This window comes from Lemur catta, chromosome 3 (genome assembly GCF_020740605.2).
Source record: "Lemur catta isolate mLemCat1 chromosome 3, mLemCat1.pri, whole genome shotgun sequence".
Taxonomy (NCBI): domain Eukaryota; kingdom Metazoa; phylum Chordata; class Mammalia; order Primates; family Lemuridae; genus Lemur; species Lemur catta.
In genome coordinates, this window is record NC_059130.1 from 62,841,553 (window position 1) to 62,851,071 (window position 9,519).

At 35.7% G+C, this 9,519-nt stretch overlaps 1 long non-coding RNA gene across 2 annotated transcripts in view; it reads left to right on the forward strand.

Moving 5' to 3' along the window:
- The window catches only part of LOC123635483, a 66,552-nt gene extending 58,228 nt beyond the window's left edge, over positions 1 to 8,324 (forward strand). For both annotated transcript variants that reach the window (XR_006734135.1, XR_006734136.1), the window contains exon 4: positions 8,111 to 8,324. This is a non-coding gene — a long non-coding RNA (uncharacterized LOC123635483). The remainder of the gene's footprint in view (positions 1 to 8,110) is intronic.
- The last annotated feature ends 1,195 nt before the right edge of the window (positions 8,325 to 9,519 follow it).

Consider the following 9,519-nt stretch of genomic DNA (forward strand, 5'->3'; position numbering starts at 1 on the left):
AAGTTTTCTTCCCTGGAGATAAACAGTTTTGTCAGTTTTTTGTGTATTTGCACCAAGATATTCTATGCAAATGCATATATCCCATCCCTCCATTTTTGAAACATAAATGTAGCATACTATACATACTGTTTTGCATCTTATTTTTTGGTTGTTAATAATATACATTGACAAATGTTTTATATTTAAATATGAAGAGCTTCTTTATTCTCTTTTACATCTGCATAAATATTACACTGTATGGTTGTTACATTATATGTTTAAACTGTCTCCTATTGATGTGCATCTATTTAAATTGTTTCCTACCTTTTGATTTTACATACATATACACACACACAAAAGTCCTATTATGGCATTCTATGTATGTGTAGTTTTGTACATGTATGTGTATAGTCCTAAACACATTCTCAAATTGATTCCTGGAAATGTAATTTCAGTCTCAAAGGGTTTGTGTGTTTGTATGCTTTTTTTAATTTTTAATTTTTATGTTTTTACTACTGTCAAATTACTTTCCATAGAAGTGGAAGAGATCTAGTTTCTCCACACCTTCACCAACAGAGTATGTCATCTAACTTTTGGATCTTTGCTAATCTGATAAATGAAACAAAGCCTGGATGATTTTCATTTCTATTTCTCAGATTATGAATGAGATTGACCATCGTTTGGTTGTTTTATTTAAAATGTATTTTCTTTTCTATGAGATATCTGTACATTTCCTTTACTCATATTTTATTTATTTTTTAATATTGGTTTATGGTATAGATAGGTTATATATCCAAATTTTTTCCAGATGGTTATCCTAAGTTTTCAATGTTGCTTATTAACTAATTAACTTTTCTCCATTGAATATGCCATTTTTGCATATTGAATTATCATATGTCTTTGTGGACTTGTTAAATTGTTCTATTTATATTTTTGTGTTTATGCATGCCAATATTACGTAGTTTTAATTATTGGAGCTTCATAAGATGTTTTAATAACTAGAAGATCTAGTTCTCTCCCTAAAGGGAGGTAACTTTTCTTTTTAAGACTTTTCCTGGCTCTGTTTGGTTGCTTATTTTTTCATATGAACTTCGGCATGAATTTATCTTGTTCCAAAAATACTCTGATATTTTATATTAGGATGACATAATATTTATAGGCAAACTTAGGATAACTGATATCTTTATGATGTACCTCCTCTAATTGTTCAAGTCATTTCTGCTCTTCAGTAGTTTTAAAACTTTCATCATATACCATTTGCTTAATTTTCTGTTAAATTTATTCCCAGGTATTTTGTTTTTCATGTTGACATTAAGAGAAGCCATATCTTTAATTATAGCTTCAACCACTTTATAGTTCTTAAATAACATAATTCAGAAACTAAAAGAAAGATACTATCTTTAGAACATATTCAGAGATGAAATTCCTAATGAACCTTTAAATAAATAAATAAATTACTGAACATAAGCTATAGGCTTCTTTTGGAATAAGAGTAAGGGTTATATACTCAATTTATTGGACTGGAAAATGAATATGAACCAAACAAGAGTTAGCTTTATCTTCATAACAATTTAAGAGGTAAAATATAGATTTTTATTTGTCTTGTCAGAATTACACGTTATTTCACTGGTTTAACTCAAATCATTTTCAATGTTAAGTTTTTGTCCCCCTTCTTCTTAAAAAGTTAGCAAGGAAGTAAATATTAAAAATAGCAAAAGTATAGTTTAAACCACATACAGAACATAATTTCTTAAGATACACATCACTCACACCACAGGACAATCCTGGGGTTCTACTTGTCCTTGATATGTGTTGCTGGTCCCTCCTGATACCACGTAAGCAACCTGCACCTGGGCACTCACTGCATGGAGATGAAGCTGTCTTGAACTGACATATATTCATAATGTTCCTCCAATAATGTTCTTCTTATCCCTATATCAGTATTCCTTAATCCTAATCAACTAGCAATTCCTTTTTCTCTTTTCTCAAGTTTCTTGGTCCTAACCCATTCCATCAATTCTTAGCATTGATTTAATTAAATCAGTACATACTTTATAAGTATATATCTCATTTATATGCCAATGGCAAGGTCTTCTCAACACTGCCCACAGCAGACAGAGGTTAACACATAAGGGAAAGGCTACTAAATCATACTGTGTATTTTGTATACTCAGCCAAACAAAAGAAGAATTTAATTCCTCCACATCATCTTTTCCCGTGTCTCAGTAGCCTGACACCTTATTCAATCACTTAACTAATGTGCGGAAAGAATGAAAACTCTTTGAGAAATCAGTGACCCAGAAAGTTAAAAACCAAAAATTATGAAGCATCAAATGACATGCTATTTATCATTTTTTCTTCTACATAAAATCTACCACTTAGAGACTCTGCTTAGTGGCTATATATAAAAAGGTTCCAAGACTGGGTGGTTTACACGGTTTTAATGTGATATATATGTAAGTATAAGATATTTTTATTATAAAATTATTATGTGCTTATTAAAGAAGCTGTAAAAAGCACAGAAAAGTAGGAACAAATCCACAATTCATTCATGTTCCTAAATGCAAATATGACCTCGCTTTCTACTCTTTTAAAATCATAATTTTACCTGTATATATTAGATATATAATTTTATCCTGCATAACATTAAATGCATTTTTCTTTTTGTAGTATATTTTAATTGTGAATAGTTTTAAAATAAGGGATAGAAAATAAAACAACAGATTGCTTAATCATAGCTTGTCCAATCATTATATAGTCTATTTAGCCACAAGAGTCAGTGGAATACAGCAGTGAGAACATGGCTTTGGAATCAGATAGATATGGATTCAACAACTGCATGCGTTTCTCTCTGTATGTTCTCCATTTTTTTCTATTGATTGAATTGCTGATTTTTAGCTGAGTACATGACCTTCAAGAATGAAAATGACAATTCCTTGCTTTTCTTTTAGCAAGAAGTTCTAGCCAATGTGACGTTGTGATGTGAGTGAATAGTGTGTGAAACTTCTTGGCTTTGTCTTAAAAGCATATTCTTCCTTGCCCCTTCCTCTTTTCCATTGGCTGGAATGCATACACAAAGGCTGGATCTCAAGCAACCATATTGGTCCCAGTGGCAAGTGCATACTCCTGGGGTGGGGGAATGTAAAGCTGGAAAAACTTGAGTCTCTGAGCACTTTATGGAATGCCATATTTGTTCCAGACTGCCTATTATGGGCTTTTATGAAAGAGGCTTTAAAATGTGCTTAAATCCAAGTTAGGGTGGGGGTGGTGGTGGTTCTAAGTCACTTACAGCTTTACCTAAGCCTAACTAATATAATTTCTTTCAGTACCAAATAATAGATAAATAGTGACTTATACCAAAACAATGTATATTGCTTCTGTAAAAAACAAACAAAAAACCCTAAAAGGCAGGCAATACCAGGGTAGCCTGGCAGCTCACTGCAGTCATCAGGGGCACAGGTTATTTTCCTTGTTTACCTCATCATTCTCATCATCTGTTTCTAATCTCTTTATGATCCCAAAATGGCTGCTTCAGCCTCCAGCATCATCTTCTCTTATAAATATGTTCAAAGGCAAGACGAAAGGAAGTAGAAAAAGAAAAAAAGGCTGGAGGAAGCTATTTTTAAGAAGCCCCCTGGAAGTTTATTCTTAAATCTCATTGACAAGAATTATATCATATGCCCATCCCTAGACTTGCTACCTGCAAGGAGATTGGAACTGCTCTTATCAGCAGAGACTATTCTTGATTCATCTCCCAGGGCTGGGCACCTTTCTGCTCCAGTGAAATCAGAGCTCCTTAGCAGTAAAGAAGCAAGAATGGATGAAGAATGAGTCATTCGCTGCACCTGTCACCCTAGGCATACAACTTTGGTTTTGTAGCATTATCTGTGTAATGGGGTGACAGTAATATCCAGCTCTTACAAAATCAAAAGCAATGCCATTTGAAAGGAGCCAATAAAATGCCTTGCTTATACCGGATGCTCAGTACACAGTAGTTATTATAACTGTCATTATTTCATTAAGTTGATGTATCATAGTTTGTTTAACTGATCCTATGCCAAGGATATTTAGATTATTTGTTGTTTTGGTTATTATATATAACTCTAAAATTAATATCCTTCTTTACACAACTTTGTTTTTCTTTCATTGCTTAGGATTCTTTTCTTGGGTATATTCCTAGAAGTATAATTACTAGGTCATTCACTATTAATGGATAAATTGTGATCATTCTGGGGTAGCACAGAAATTACATATAAATTAGGAAGTCAAGCACTCCCTACAACTTTTGAGGCAAGTCTACTGGGAAATGCCTAAAAGTAGACTCAGCTTTTGGGACTCATGAATCCACGCAAACAGAATCAATTCTGAGATATGTTCATTTTTCTGTGATTCCAAAACTTTTTCTTCCAAATAGAAATCGATGTGGCGTAACAGAAAGTTCATGACTTTGTCCTCAGATATCTGCCTTGTTACTATCTGTGTGACCTTGGACATGAGCATAATCTCTCTGACTCCATTCTCCACCTATAAAATGGGCATAAAACAAACCTACCTACCTGAAATGAGTAAATATATAGGGAAATGCTTTGGAAATTGTAAAAAACCATAGACATATAAAATATAATTAGTATCTAAGGAAAAGATCCGAGATAGAAAAAAAGGAATGCTTTCTACTTAATACAGCACATGCTTCTGTGTTCCAGACATGGTTCTTAGTTCTTAAATTATATTACCTCATTTAATCTTCACAGCAAACTAAGGAGACAAATACCATTATTATGGCCCTTTTTCAGATGAAGAATTAGGATGAATATCTCTTTCCTAATACCTTTTTTTTTTTTTTTTTGAGACAGAGTCTCACTCTGTTGTCCGGGCTAGAGTGTCATGGCGTCAGCCTAGCTCACAGCAACCTCAAACTCCTGGGCTCAAGCGATCCTACTGCCTCAGCCTCCCAAGTAGCTGGGACTACAGGCATGCGCCACCATGCCCGGCTAATTTTTTCTATATATATTTTTAGTTGTCCATATAATTTCTTTCTATTTTTAGTAGAAACGGGGTCTCGCTCTTGCTCAGGCTGGTCTCGAACTCCTGAGCTCGAACAATCCGCCCGCCTCAGCCTCCCAGAGTGCTAGGATTACAGGCCTGAGCCACCGCGCCCGGCCTCTTTCCTAATATCTTAACATCAAGTCAGAAGACTTTTACCTAAGAAGTAGCCCATGTAGCCAGCACGTCCCATTTCTCTGGATAGTGGAATCTGAATGTAACAACATTGGACTTTGTATAAGGTGGAGCCTGCAGCAAGATCTAACAGGATATCAAACACAGGTTGGGCTAGTTTTCTCTTTTGGGGCTTGGAGTGTTAGATGTGTGTGAATATGAAGTTGTACGTGTGATCAGACATGTTGATGACTAAAGAGAAAAGAGCAATCAGAGTTATTACTAGGGTACATTGTGAGGAAGCTGACATTTGTTTTTGATGGGCTTACCTAATATTTAATAACAGCCTCTACTCCTCCTCTGCAGCTTCATGTTGCCCTTCCTGTTCTTTATTTCATTTCATGTGTTTCTACTCCTGCCTGCCTGGCTAGTGCCTGTCATGCAGAACTGAGCTCTCCGTCCTTCCTTGCTAAAAACCTAGTCTCAAGTAATTTCCTCTCTAATCAATGAATTTATTGATTATCTAAGATGTTAATAATGGAAATGAAGCAATGTGCTAACTTCCTTTCCAGAGATATTTGCATTTTAACATATAGTGCATGGTAGATTAATTCACTGATGCTAAAATTTTAGGCATTAACAGAAATTGGTGGTGGATGAGGAAGAATTATTGGGTGGGATTTGCAACATCCCTCAAGTCATGCCAACTGAGCCTACTCTGTCACAGACAGGAAGCAAATAAGACAATGAGGTACGGTAAGAGAAAGGAAAATGGCATCTTTGGCAGATGGAGTATCACTTCGGTTTTCTTTAGGAAAGCAAATGCCAGCTCTCCAAGCCTCCTTTGCAGGGAGGGGTGACAATCACCAATGCGACATTCACAGTCCCCTCTGGATTTCTCGTGGGGCATTTCCTCTCCCTCCTGGTCACTTCCTCTTTCTCATGGGGACATGGCACTAAGGCAGTGGTAATAGCCATATGTTGACAGTTGAGAGAAAAGGGTAAGTTGATCCCAAGCATCTTGGTTTGACATCCTTAAGCCACTTAACATCAACAAGGCCTACTTCTGGTGTGGAATTATATGGAGAAAAAATAAGTCTCTTACTTATTTAAGCTTCTCTTTTTTTGTTATTGTAGCAGAATATAATTCTTAAACAATATGACCTCTGGCTGAAATGCACTAAAGGCATTTAAAATGGCCTTCAATGACTATTTTTCACCTTTCCTGTCTAAAAATATCTAAAGTATCTACTATTTATTAAGCACCCACTGCATGTAAGATACTGTATCAGCACCACTGAATTCTTGTGTGATGATGGCATGCAGAAGATATAAGCACCTGACAGAGGAGGCCGTGGAGCTCAGACAGCTTGAGTCATTTGCTCAGTCATAAAGTAAGGGGATGGAGGGGTTGGGTGTAAACTCTGGCCTGTTTCCAAAGGGTATATATTTCCACTTAGCTTTCCTGTCTTATCTGCTAAGTAGAGATAGAATGACTGTATTCCCTACTTACTCCCATTATTTCTGTATATTCCATGCAGGACTATACCTCCAAATATTTAACAGAAGTTGGCCCATGTTAGACTTACAAGCATTTTCATGATCACTGGAAGCATTTCTTACAATCAAATGTTATTTTACGAAACTATCAAGGCTCACTATAAAACTGGCCCGCATTTAGTGAAAACATGTGGGGCTCATGGGTGGTCCTACAATAGACCCTGAAGGTCAGGTCAGACTTTGGAGAGTGATGGGGGTTTTGAAGGAGATGTAGGAGGATGATGCAGGAAGGAAACACAGGAATATAAACACTCTTGGAACAAGACATGCATTTTAGCCCCTTTGTACTCTTTAGTCTGATTTTCTTTCATGGCTGCCCACTGTATTCTGCATCCCCAACCTTCTGCCCTTCCTGGAATGTCCCGACAGGGATCGAGTGAAGGCATAGAAACAGAAGCATAAATCCATTGTCATTCTGAAAGAAAAAAGATATAAAATGCATTCTATTTTTAGAAATATGCTTCCAAAGCTTTAACTTTTTGACTAGTTATTTCACTTGTGGACATTTATCCTAAGGAAATAATTATTGATATGGGCAAAGATTTAAAGTCAAGATGTTATTTGCAGTATTGTTTCTGTAACCGATACATGGGGGACAACCTAAAAATTAAAATTTTGAATCATTAAATTTGAATAATTGTATTTGAGTATTTGGATGATGACATAGTTCATTCCAACAATGAAATGCCATGCTACCATTTGAATAATTGTATTTGAATATTTGATTAAATAGTTTATTCCAACAATGAAATGCTACAAGCCAACTAAAATGTAGCATAATCTTCTGTTGCTCTGTATTGCCAGTGAATAAAGCAGTATGATTCTTTATTTGTAAAAAATACATATGAATGTTTATGCATGACAATACAATGGGGAGGTATATGATAAATGCAAATGGCAGTTTTCTTTGGGAAGTGATTTTTCAAAAATTTGTTTCTTCTTATGGTTACAAATATTTTTTTATTTTTGTACAATGAATACATATCATTTTGCTCTAAGAGAAGAAACATTAAAAGTAAAAATAATGAAAAGAATAAAACAGCATGCACATACAAATCACATAACAAAGTGAATGGCCCACTTCTATACTGTCTACAGACAACTGTTACCAACAAATGTCAGAAGTCTGTTATTTGTGCTAACAGTAGACTTTTTCTTTTTTTTCTGAAGTTCTCAGCTCTTTAGGAAAGTGATGTCCCTCTTTGAACTCATTCTGGTTGGAAGGCACTATTATTGTGTTCTAAGCAAAGGCAGAACCAGGTTATTAGCCTTGAATAAAGGGAAATAGTCATTTTAGAAACTTGTAAAATAGCATTTACAGGGACAAATGCAGATGTTTTTATATGACCATCACTAAGACACGCATACTTCAGTTTAAGTGGCTTATTTTCGTTCTTGCTTTTCCTCCTCCCAGTGCTATCTGTCTGTATGGTGATTCAGAGGGACCCAATGACCAGAAGAAGGTACATCATTTCCAGCACACTGGCAGGAGATGAAGAGCTGCTAGGTGGCAGCCAGAGACTGAACAGAGATTGTTGAAGGATGGAAGAAGAAAATGATATAGGCTGTCACTGCATATATTTTTTTGCATTAAATTATAAACAATACACTGTTAATATTTAAATCAGGAAGGAATACCAGGATAAAAAATTTGTCCCTGTTTTTTTCTTATTGTTTCACTTTCTGTTCATCATGTCAATATCAAAAGTATACTGTGTCGATGAACTCCATGTTGCCAGGAATATGCATATCTGCAAGCACACAACATTGTAGAGATGGCAAGACAAATGGTTTATTAAATTTAATGCCTGATGCAGAATTTTAAGTTTGTTGTCTTCAGTCCAAATTTAATATTTTGGGGTTTTGGTACTTATAAGCTTGACAAATCAACTTTCTGTTCTTGAGTTAAAGGCAAATAAAAAGCTTTCAGAAAACTTCATGAACATCAAATGTCAATTGCAACACAAGATTTTGATACAACTGTAAGTAAATCTGAAACATATGGATTGAATTTTCCTTGCAATATTCTAGTGCTTGGAAGGCAAATCTGTGCAGAAATGTGTTGTGGGTGTTCTGAAACCCCCAAAGTTGAAAAAACATTTTGATTTATTTAGATTTAGAAAAGGAATAACCATTTTGCACCCCAGGAAACTTAAATTAAGTACCAGATTCAGCTCAGTGCTGCATGGCACAAGGTCCCGAATGAGTGAATCCTTCTATTCAGTTGTACTGAACTGCTTTAACACCTTTGAAGTATGGACTCTAATCAGTGGAGGAGCCAGGAGGTTTCTTTCTGGGGTTCTAACTACCCCACATGATCTCCATCAGCTTCCCCCCAAGTCATCTCCAATAAACATATACCCTAAACAAATACCACATGCAAACCTAAACAACCACACCACCTTAGTAAAAATTGTGAGGTTGCTATGCAAACTAAGCCTCCTGACAAATCTGCCCTTCCTACAGAAATTCTGTGTCTCCGCTGAGTTAACTATACAGAAACACAGAAGGATCTCTCTGATTTTACTTTGTTATTTTTGGATCTTATCTCACACCTTTGTCCTTCAGCTTGATTTGACTGGACAGCTTTCCAACCCTCAGTAATGTGGAACCCCACGTCTCAGCAATTCACACCTGCCTTTTAATCTGCTGGGTTGTGAAGATTCACAGAAGATGACAGGAAGGAAGAGGAATGGGCTACAATAAACTTTAGAGGACAGTCCCATTGCTATGGCCGTCTGATCTATGGTGGTCATCTAAAGGGTTGTCCTTCAAAGACAGTGATTTGCAGCTGCATTTTAGAAAATCTCTTCTCCTGGGTTA